This window comes from Strigops habroptila, chromosome 5, assembly GCF_004027225.2.
Source record: "Strigops habroptila isolate Jane chromosome 5, bStrHab1.2.pri, whole genome shotgun sequence".
Taxonomy (NCBI): Eukaryota; Metazoa; Chordata; class Aves; order Psittaciformes; family Psittacidae; genus Strigops; species Strigops habroptila.
Window position 1 is genome coordinate 49,636,887 of NC_044281.2, and position 9,482 is coordinate 49,646,368.

The 9,482-nt window shown below is 42.9% G+C and overlaps 1 protein-coding gene and 1 long non-coding RNA gene across 2 annotated transcripts in view; one reads left to right on the top strand and one right to left on the bottom strand.

Moving 5' to 3' along the window:
- Window positions 1-8,816, bottom strand: part of MGAT5 (alpha-1,6-mannosylglycoprotein 6-beta-N-acetylglucosaminyltransferase) — a 135,062-nt gene extending 126,246 nt beyond the window's left edge. Inside the window, exon 1 of the mRNA XM_030487180.1 lies at window positions 8,694-8,816. The gene's annotated coding sequence lies outside the window, so the exon portion shown is untranslated. The remainder of the gene's footprint in view (window positions 1-8,693) is intronic.
- Window positions 1,510-4,864, top strand: LOC115608409. The gene is made up of 3 exons (XR_003991536.1): window positions 1,510-1,610; window positions 2,146-2,208; window positions 4,524-4,864. It is a non-coding gene; the product is annotated as an uncharacterized LOC115608409 (long non-coding RNA).
- Window positions 8,817-9,482: the final 666 nt, after the last annotated feature.

Genomic DNA, 9,482 nt, shown 5'->3' on the forward strand with positions numbered 1-9,482 from the left:
CTTCCCATTCTCCTCCCCATCCCTCCGGGAGCGGGGGGAGGAAGACGGGGGGGGGGGGAAGTGAGCGAGCGGCTGTGTGGTTCTGAGTTACCGGCTGGGCTCAAACCACGACACAGCATGGATCAACTAGTGAACTAAAATTCCAAACTTCCAGTGGGCAAGAACTGTTTTCACAGAACAATTGCTGCTGGTAAGCAGCAATTTGCAATGGACTCCAGCAAAGAGACCAAAACCCTAATCATCTTCCAGCCTGAAGTTTTTCCGTGCTCAAAATACTCTTTAACTTACCTTGGTGAAAATTCTGGTAACACAGGTTAGCTGAAAGTTACTGTAACCTTTTCATCAAAGGAATCATGTGTAGTCCTATAAGGTTATCAATCCAAAACCCAAGGAGAGTAAACAGAGATATCACAAAGATTAACAACTGGGGCCATAAAGTGAGATCGATAAGCTTCCCCCTTTGATAAGAAGCCTCAAACCAGTGAGATCCAGATTCAGACATATGTCAAATTGCTTTGTCAAATCACCTTGCCAAACATCCATGCAACTCAGTTTCATTTCTCACATAATTTAAAAAGTCACAAGTTTTGATTTTACTGACTATCCAATTTCTTGAACTTGACTGCCAAGCTACTGAAAAAATCTGGGAAAGTATTCCAACAAGATCTACAGACTACTATCTTATCTATAAGGAGTATACTTTATATTTCTCTTTCAAGAGAAGGTTTGATATAAAAACAAAGAAAAATGCTGTTTTCTAGAACTGATTTATAAACCAACTCAACTGGTATCTAAGAAAATATCTATTAGGAATAATAATCTACTATTTCATTTTATGCTATAACCATAACATATCCATTTAACTTGATTACAGGCTCTTAGAATCAGACTAAGTATTCAGAACCGGTTGATATTATCTATAGTAAAATAGCTCTTAGCTTGAGTAGAAAAACCACTGGAAGCATTTGCAACAATCTCATCCTGCATGTTTTTTTCCAATCTAGTAAAAGAAAAGTAGCTGCATAACATGAAAGTATGTTAAGCGTAAACAGAATGATACTGCATTTCACCATGTTCTTGGAGGATCAATAGTACTGACTGAGAAACTGCATTTCATGGAGAGAAACACAGGGAAGAAAACTGTTCAATTTTACAAGAACTTACAAAAACAAATCAATGTGGTAAAGAACTGATTGTAATAATATAGCTTTAATAATCTGGTCACATATCCTGTGCAACCTAGGTTGAAATCTGAGTGGTAAAGCTTGAGAAATATTTGTATCTTTTCTCCCCCGCCCCAGTGTTCCACATCCTTTTCCTGTTCTGTCAAATCAGGAAATACAAATACTGATTTCACTGACAAAATCCTTCTGAAATACCCAAGTGACAATTCTTAAATATAAGGAGAAAGAAAACCATTAGATATTCTAATTTGAGTAAATGTCTATTTAAATTTAATGCCCAATTTCTAAATGAAGTTTGACGTCCAGACAAACAGTTTGAGTTCTTCAAAAGCCTCTCTCAAACAATTCATTTTGTTCAGGCCTCCAAATATTTTTTTCAGATTTTTTCCTGATCTCTCTGGAATTTTCACAATCCCTGCAATAGAGGTATGTATTTTAACATTTCCTACCTTAAATTCCATCAACACACTCCTCACTGCTTGCAAGTATGCCTGTAAGATCTCCGCAACCCAAGCATCAAACTGGTGCCTTACTTGGACTGCTTTCCTGCTTGTTTTTTTAAGCATCTTATTACTACCCAAGGAATAGCCATTCACTTTGCAGTCTCTCTTCCTGCCAAAATCCTCTCTGAATCCACTATATATCTATCATTAGCCAAATGCATTTTTGTCAGGATTAAGAGTGTTTCAAAAGCCAAGATGCTGGAGGGTTTTGGAGCTGCGTCTTGATTATGTTTTGTTAGGTTTTTTTGTGTTTGTGTGTGTGCGTGTGCGCGCGTGTGAAGTAGGTAGGAAAGTTTGTATCCACATACAATGAATTAGTACCTACCAAGAACATCATGGTCAAACTTCTTTACAGCAGGAGTTTGCCAAACAGGTGTGAAAGTTTCTATACTGAGAATATCTCAGGTTTTTCCTAGGCATGAAATATATCTGTCTGCTTAGTTTCTCTTTATTTTCAGGATGAAAGCTCCTTTGCCAGGTGGCTCAGACTCTCCAGGTAAACAAACAAAAGACACAGCAAGGTAATACTCCATATTCTCTTCAGAAAAAGGGAGCCCATTTTAATGTGCAATTCATACCATAAGCAAGACAGAAAGAAAATTCATCATGAGAATCTAAAGGTGATGGTGATCTGGTTGCCGCTGTTGCTGAATGCTTCTAGATAGATCCTATGTTTTCCGTCTTTACCGCTATTTTAATTATTAAACCCAGCAAGCTTTAATTACATGCAGACAGAAATGGACAATTCAAGCCAACATCGGAAAGGCAAATTATTTCACAGTTCATGTTACTTGGAGCAGTATTTTAGAGGCATTAGTACTGGAAGCATTCCTTTTTAGGCAGAAATAGCCTTCACACTACAGTGCACTGAAACAGTGAGGGACTTTGATTCTACAGTTAGGTCATGCAACCAGTTTCATTCAGCATTCAATACAATCATGTTACAATGTCTTGGTATAGAATGAACAAACAATGTCAAACCTGGATAACTACCACGTAAGAAACATTCCTCACATTCATTCTAGGTTTTGTGGGCCTTTGGGGGTTTTTGTTGCTGGGATTTGGTTTGGGTTTGTTGTTTTAGGTTTTTTTTGAAAAACAACAAGCTTTTCAGAAAAAGTACTGATTTCTGATACAGAAGTCTAACGGTACACCATAAAATTTTCTCAAGAGCAACTTAAAGCTAGTGGTTTCACTCTTCTTAATCTACAAAATTAAAAATTAAATTGTTGCACAAACCATACTTGAACAGGACCTATCAAGAAAGCCTCAGGGAAGTTACTTAAAAGCTTGTTAGGAGGTAGATGATTTGTTCAAAGATTTTTGCTATGAATACCATATCAGCATTTAAATTCACTGAACGCAGGAGCTATGTATATTTTTCTTAACTCATTATCTTATGAAGGCAAGTTTTATGTGACTAATGAAACATTTCAGATAGAACATCTTCAAACAAAACACATTTTAGACTTCCTCTCACAATAACAACAAAAAAAAAGGTCATAATAGCAGAGAAAGTTTAGTTACATGGGTCCTTAAGACTTGAAATTATCTTCCAGGTATATCACATGCACGCTACAGTCATGCTCTGCAGAGTTCAAGGGAAACTTTCAAAAACTGCATTTACACAGTAAATTGAACAGTATTAGTTCTCTGCAGAGAAGAGAGGGGACCAAAAAAAAGAAAAAAAGAGGAAAGGGATATGACACAGCATTTTAAACCCAAGAGAACTACTGCCTCGGTGAATATATGAAGATACCTTTGTATTAAGAACGACCTTCTGCAAGAATGCGTTAATCCACTTTAGTCACGCATATTGCAGAGAAAAGGACTATCACATAATGTGGCAGAGTCCAAAGGTTCAGTGTCTTGAGATGCCACGTGTCCAAAAACCATCAAGATCATAAAATATAACCTTCGGCAAGAACAATAATTCACTGCAGCTTGTACCTTTTATGACAACTTCAGATCATAGAATCATTTAGGTTGGAAAAGACTTTTAAGGTCATTGAGTCCTTCAAATACCTCCAGGGATGGTGACCCCACCACGAGCCTGTTCCACTGCTCGACAACCCCTTCGGGGAAGAAATTTCTCTTAATATGTAATCTACTGCTTGATTAGTAGCTATCTCAAAATGCTTTGCCAGGACCTCAATACAGGTTATATAAAATGCTGTACCAGTTGTGTATACTTGCTGTTTCCTAGGGAAGAGAGGAACACAACCTTAACTGACAATGGAAAGGAAACAGCAATAAACTTCATTACCTAACTCTAACAAAAGCAAAGAAAAGGTTTTAGTTATAAAACTATTCTAGGAAAATGTAACCAGAAGTAATACATTATATGGTAACAATGTATATACAAAGAAATGCAACCAACTACCTGACCCACCAGCAACAGCCCCTAAAAGTAAAATCGTGTTATGCCTGCTACTTTTAACTGACGAATATCCTTAAATCCTTTTGTCTAGAGAACAAGGTCAAAAGAGGTGGTTGATAGCTTATCCTGACAAAAGTCTACAGGCTTTTATCAGGATATAAAAATCAGTAGGACAAACACCAGTACATTAGACTAATAATCAAGGTTAAACAGTTTGAAATGCCTGTGGGATGTATGAAGAAATACAGTTAGCTAACAGGAATAAGATGACCTTGTGAGACTCAAAGGGCCAGGATCACAGGATTCTTAACTCATACAAACCATAAATAATAAATCAAATGAATCACAGCATTGACTTAAGCTTTCCTCATGAAAAGGATTTTGCTGCTTAGAGTACTCTAAGAGGTAATCCTTGTACCCCACACTAATTTTCTCCTCTCTCTTCTTCCATTGCAGTGCCTCCCTTGTACACAAGCTGCCACAGGTATATGAAAATGCCATTAATTTTAACAGAAGTTCCTCAAAGGAGGAACTGAGTACATGCATAGACCTTGGGCTTGCAGGATTCACCTGATTAAAGCAGACAAGACTTTTCCTTGTTGGACAGCAAGAACAAAACCCCACAAATTCATTCTAGACATGAACTATTCCAGCTTGAATAGAAGAATAAGCCCATTTTCCCCAATAAAAGCTAGCATTGTCACAAAAAGCTCCTGCCTCACCTCTGGGAGGCTGTGTCAGCATTTGTGTTACCAATTCTCCACCACTGAGGTGGCTCCTCCTCAAATACCACCCAGTTAAAGAGAACCTATGCCAAAATCTAAAACCCTTCAATGAACTAATGTAAATTTGTATAAAACTGTAGTTACCTTCTCTTTGTAGCCATGAACTACAGTATGTGAGTTACTGACTCACATAAACAAACAAGAAATATTGACAGCAGATGGGTCAGAAGTTATGGAAATTAAGCCACTACCAAAACACAATCTGAATGAGACTTACGCCTCACAGAAGTTATACTTCACTATACTACAGGTCTGGGCTTTTCAAGAAATGAAAGTGAAACAGATAATGGAGCCTTTACAACTTCAATAATGTTTGCCAGCAGCAGGAGGCTAAAGGGGAAAACAAGAGGGTTTGAGTATGCACACATACACGTAGAGACAAATACAAAATTCCACTTTTTATTCTGAAGTATGGAAGACAAAAGGGTTTTTAGGGTTATTTTAGGGGTTTTTTTGTTCGTTTAAGTTCATGTGCATATGTGATATATGAAACGCAGAGATGCATAAATACTAACTCAGCAAAAGTAAAGTGGAATAAAGGATGACCTTCTTCCACTCCAATCAGTTGAGAATTTTTTAAACTGAAGATGCAGTAATAGCGAAACTGCTTGACTCCTGAAAGAGTTTCCACTCATCAGATTCCCAGCTGATTAGCTCCGTGCAGCATGTTCATTTCCTTCAGCAGATGCTTCCGATGTTCATTACCAAGAGCTGCTGCTGGAGTACTGCTCTGGTTCCAAACCAGGCTAGGCAGAAAAGTTTTGCAGACACTTTGGGAATAATGTGACATAAATGAAAACACTATCAGAACCTAGCTTTTTTTGACATTTATCATACTGTACTTCTTTCCACCATTTATTTAAGAGACTAAGCATACACTAAGTCAGACAATCTGTTGGCAAATATTTGCCATCAAGTCTCCCTTATCACTTATCAATAAAACTGAACTAATTCTCTCATTCTCTGATTTTCACCACTAAGACGGTCTTCTCTGAATCTCAATCTGCTCAAAACATGAACACTGCATTCAAATAAACCTTCAAAATACCTACCACATAGCTAATACACAAGTTACTATTTCAGTGAAGGGTTGTGAATGCCAACTGTTCTCAAAGTTCTATCAAAATTTTAGAGCCAAGATGAGGAAGAAAGCTGTGTACTAAGCTACTTTATCAAACAGAAGCAAAAGCAAAGTGAACTTGTTAGATAACAGTGGCATACAATGCCAAAACCAGAACATTGTCATCAAAAATGGCGGGCGGGGAATAAAAATTAAAACTTGAAGGGAAATGAATAGTGTTAATAAAATTCTACATATTATCTCAAGCATAGAAGTTAATGGCATAAAGTTGGGGGCTTTTTTTTTTTAAGCAAGGGAGAGGAAAGGAGTCTTCTGATTGGAAAGAGATGACTTAAAATTGGAGAGCAACTGTCTTTATTCAAAGTCATTTTAGGAATTCAGAATACTTCATTATTTTACCAGATTCTACTTCATGAAACAGATGAAAGGATTTTAGATGCTTTGCACCCAGTGTTGCTGGCTGCTTAGGCAGTTTAGTTTTGGGAGCTTAAAGAACCTGATCTTCTTATACGCAGTCACTTTGTCTTTTAGCATCTTTTCAGTCCAGGCTGTATAAGCTGCCTTCCTCCTGGACAGCAAGATAGATTTATCACTCAGAAAAGAAGCAGCATATGTTCTTATTTAATCCTTATTCTGCTTGTACAAAATAAATCCATATTCTACATAAGAGCAACAGAAAAAAGCCTGCACACGTTAAATTATGAAAAAGACATTCCTTTTGCTAAAATACTGCTCCGTGGGCCAATTTAGGAGTAAACTATTCCCTACACCATCTCATAGAGGTAAAGAGCAGAAAGCAGTGATGAAAGTCACCTTATAAGTAAGAAAACCACCAGGAAAGGAAAAAAAAAAAAAGAGAAAAAAAAAAAAGAAAAAAAAAGAAAAAAAAAGTGAAGCTTTTTTTCCCTACTATTAGACTTGGTACAGCCACCAGTAATTATGTCAACTGTGGGTGTTGCAGTAAGCAGAGTTTCTCATGAAGAACAGTCAAGTCATTACACAGAAATGAAGAAGGAAAAAGGTAAATCATCCATTCAGACTAAATTGGACTCAGTGTCCCCAGGCAAAATGGTTTCAATAATAAATAACAAGAACTAACTGGTTCCTCCTTTTTATGAAAGCTTTTCAGTCTTTTATGAAACAGCAAAACTATTTTCAAAGAACTGGTATCACCTCGTTGATTTGGGAGTACAGCTATATATACCCCTAGCCTGCAACCAACTCTGAATTCTGTCCTCCTGAGGACAAAGATTAACAGATACAGTACTAGACGCTCCCACGTCCCCACTTGCATTTTCTACACACAAGGCTGTTAGCTGAGATAAAGCACTTGCACTGCACTAAGTCAAAAATTCATTCCTGTATTTAGGATTATGAGTCATGCTGTTGAAAAAGCTATCATACTATTTCATGGGGACAAGGTGACAAAGATTTTTTTAGACAAATGTACTAGAACAACATGAATCTCAAGAGTGTGCCTTCATTTAAAGAATATTCTATTCTTGCTGTAGTTATCAAGCGACACTGATGTATCAAGACCTAATACAAGAATTAAGAATTAATTCTCTCAAGTTTACTGACCACAATGGCAGAAAGAGAAATATGCACCCAAAAGATGAGACTGGTATTATACTGCGTCTGGAAAAAGATGGAACCTACACTCCCTATGTTAACAGTAAGGAAAGCCTCCACCTAGACTCAGTTTCTCAAAACTGAGTGACATTTATTTCCCCCCCAGATATATTTAAAAGTAACTTTCCCTTAAATACTTGCTAAAACTCAAGGGAGACAATGAAACGGCCCCCCAAAATTCCTCTTTAATGTAGGTCCACACACCTATGCAATCACATCAGATCAGTCACTGCTTTTCACAGAACGATAAATCCCTACGATAAACCACAAGATGATGTTGATGTGCAAGAAATACTGAACCTGACAAATGAAGAGCATTGTTCTTTCCAATCTAAAGCTCAACGCACCTTTGGCAAAAAGAAAGTAGCAGACATGGCAGACCAAAGCACAACTAGCACAGAGATGCCAGTTTTGAGGAACCTTTTTCTGATTTGCTTCCTAGAGGCTTACAAAGTCTGAAGAGGAAACAAAACCAGCATCGGGTAGAACCGAGAGCTTGTAAATCGTATCGTAAGAAGAAGATTTCAACATACTTTCGCCAGAGATTCATCCTCCCATCCGCGGCAGCGTTTGCCACTCGCGCTTCCCTCAGAGGCTCGCCCGCCCTCCCAGGCTGCGGGCGGCCACCGCCGGGCTCCCGGGGCCGCGCCCCCTCCGCAGACGCCTTCCGAGCCCTAGGTCCATTCGGGGGGCAGCCGCCCGCGGAGTCATTCCCCGCCGCGCCGGCCGCGGAAGGTCGTTATGCAAGGTGACGGGGGCGGGCGGGCCGCGGCAAGCACGGGCCCGGCCGCACCGAAGCGGCTGCCTCGGCGACCCCCCTCCCTGCCTCCCTCCCGTTCCGCACCCGCGCCCACCGCCTGCCCCGCCTCGCGGGTCCCCGCGGTGCCCGGGCAGGCAGCTCCCCCGTTCCGGGCGGGCCCCCAGAGAGAGCGATGTGGCCGAAGAATGGGGGGCGGCCCCCGCCCCGCACAGATGCGGCAGCCGCGACGAGGGGGCTGAAGAGACCGCTCTCCCTCACGGCCTGCAGAGCCGCAGCGGCCTGAGGAGGGTAGCGGCAGCTGCGACCCCCCACGGCGGGGCCGGGCATGGCACCAGCCCCTCACCACCCCCAACCCCGCTCTGCCTCACCTTCTCCGGCGCCGCCCGTGCGCAGCACCCCGCGCCGGGAGGAGCGCACCGCCCATGGTCCTCGGCGGAGGCCGGCGCGGGCCGAGGGGCGGCCGCCGCGCCCGCCGTGGGGGCCGGGCCACCCGGAGGCGGGCAGGCGCGCGCAAGGGAGCGTCTGCAAACTGCCAGCCGCGGGCGCGGCCGCAGCACGGCGCAGCAGCGCCCGCCTCTGTGCGGGCGGCGACGGCGGTGGCGGCCAGCAGCCGCGCGGGAGCGGGGAGCACGCTCGAAGGGCCCGCCCCGCCGGCCGCCCGGCCGGAAGCGCCCGTCACAGGCCGAGGCAGAGCGAGGGAGCGTGTGCAAAGTGCCTGCTTAGCGGCGGGCGCAGGGGAGGGGGCGCGGCGGTGGCGGGGAGGGAGGGTGGCCGCGGATGTGAGGAGAAAGCGCCCGCGGGCGGGCACGGCGGGTCGTGCGCGGCCGCTGCGCGCTGTGGTGGGTGTGCGGGGCCAGCCGCCCAGAGCGCGCCCGTGAGACGAACGGGGCCTTTCCCTCTCACGTCTGCCGGTGGCCGGCGAGGAGCCGGTGTCCCAGCGGAGCCCGCTGAAGAGTGGGCGGCCTGTCAGGCAGAGGGCAGGGAAGCAGAGCCAGATAGGCATGGCTGGAAGAGCGCTGGTTGATGCGAAACAAGTTCCTAAGAGCTCTCTTCTGCCTTCCCCGGGCTTGCCCACAGCCTCGACATTGCACAAGGATCTTGTCTTTGGTAGCAGTTGTGGTTTTGGCTGCACTGGGTGGACGCATTACATCAGCTAA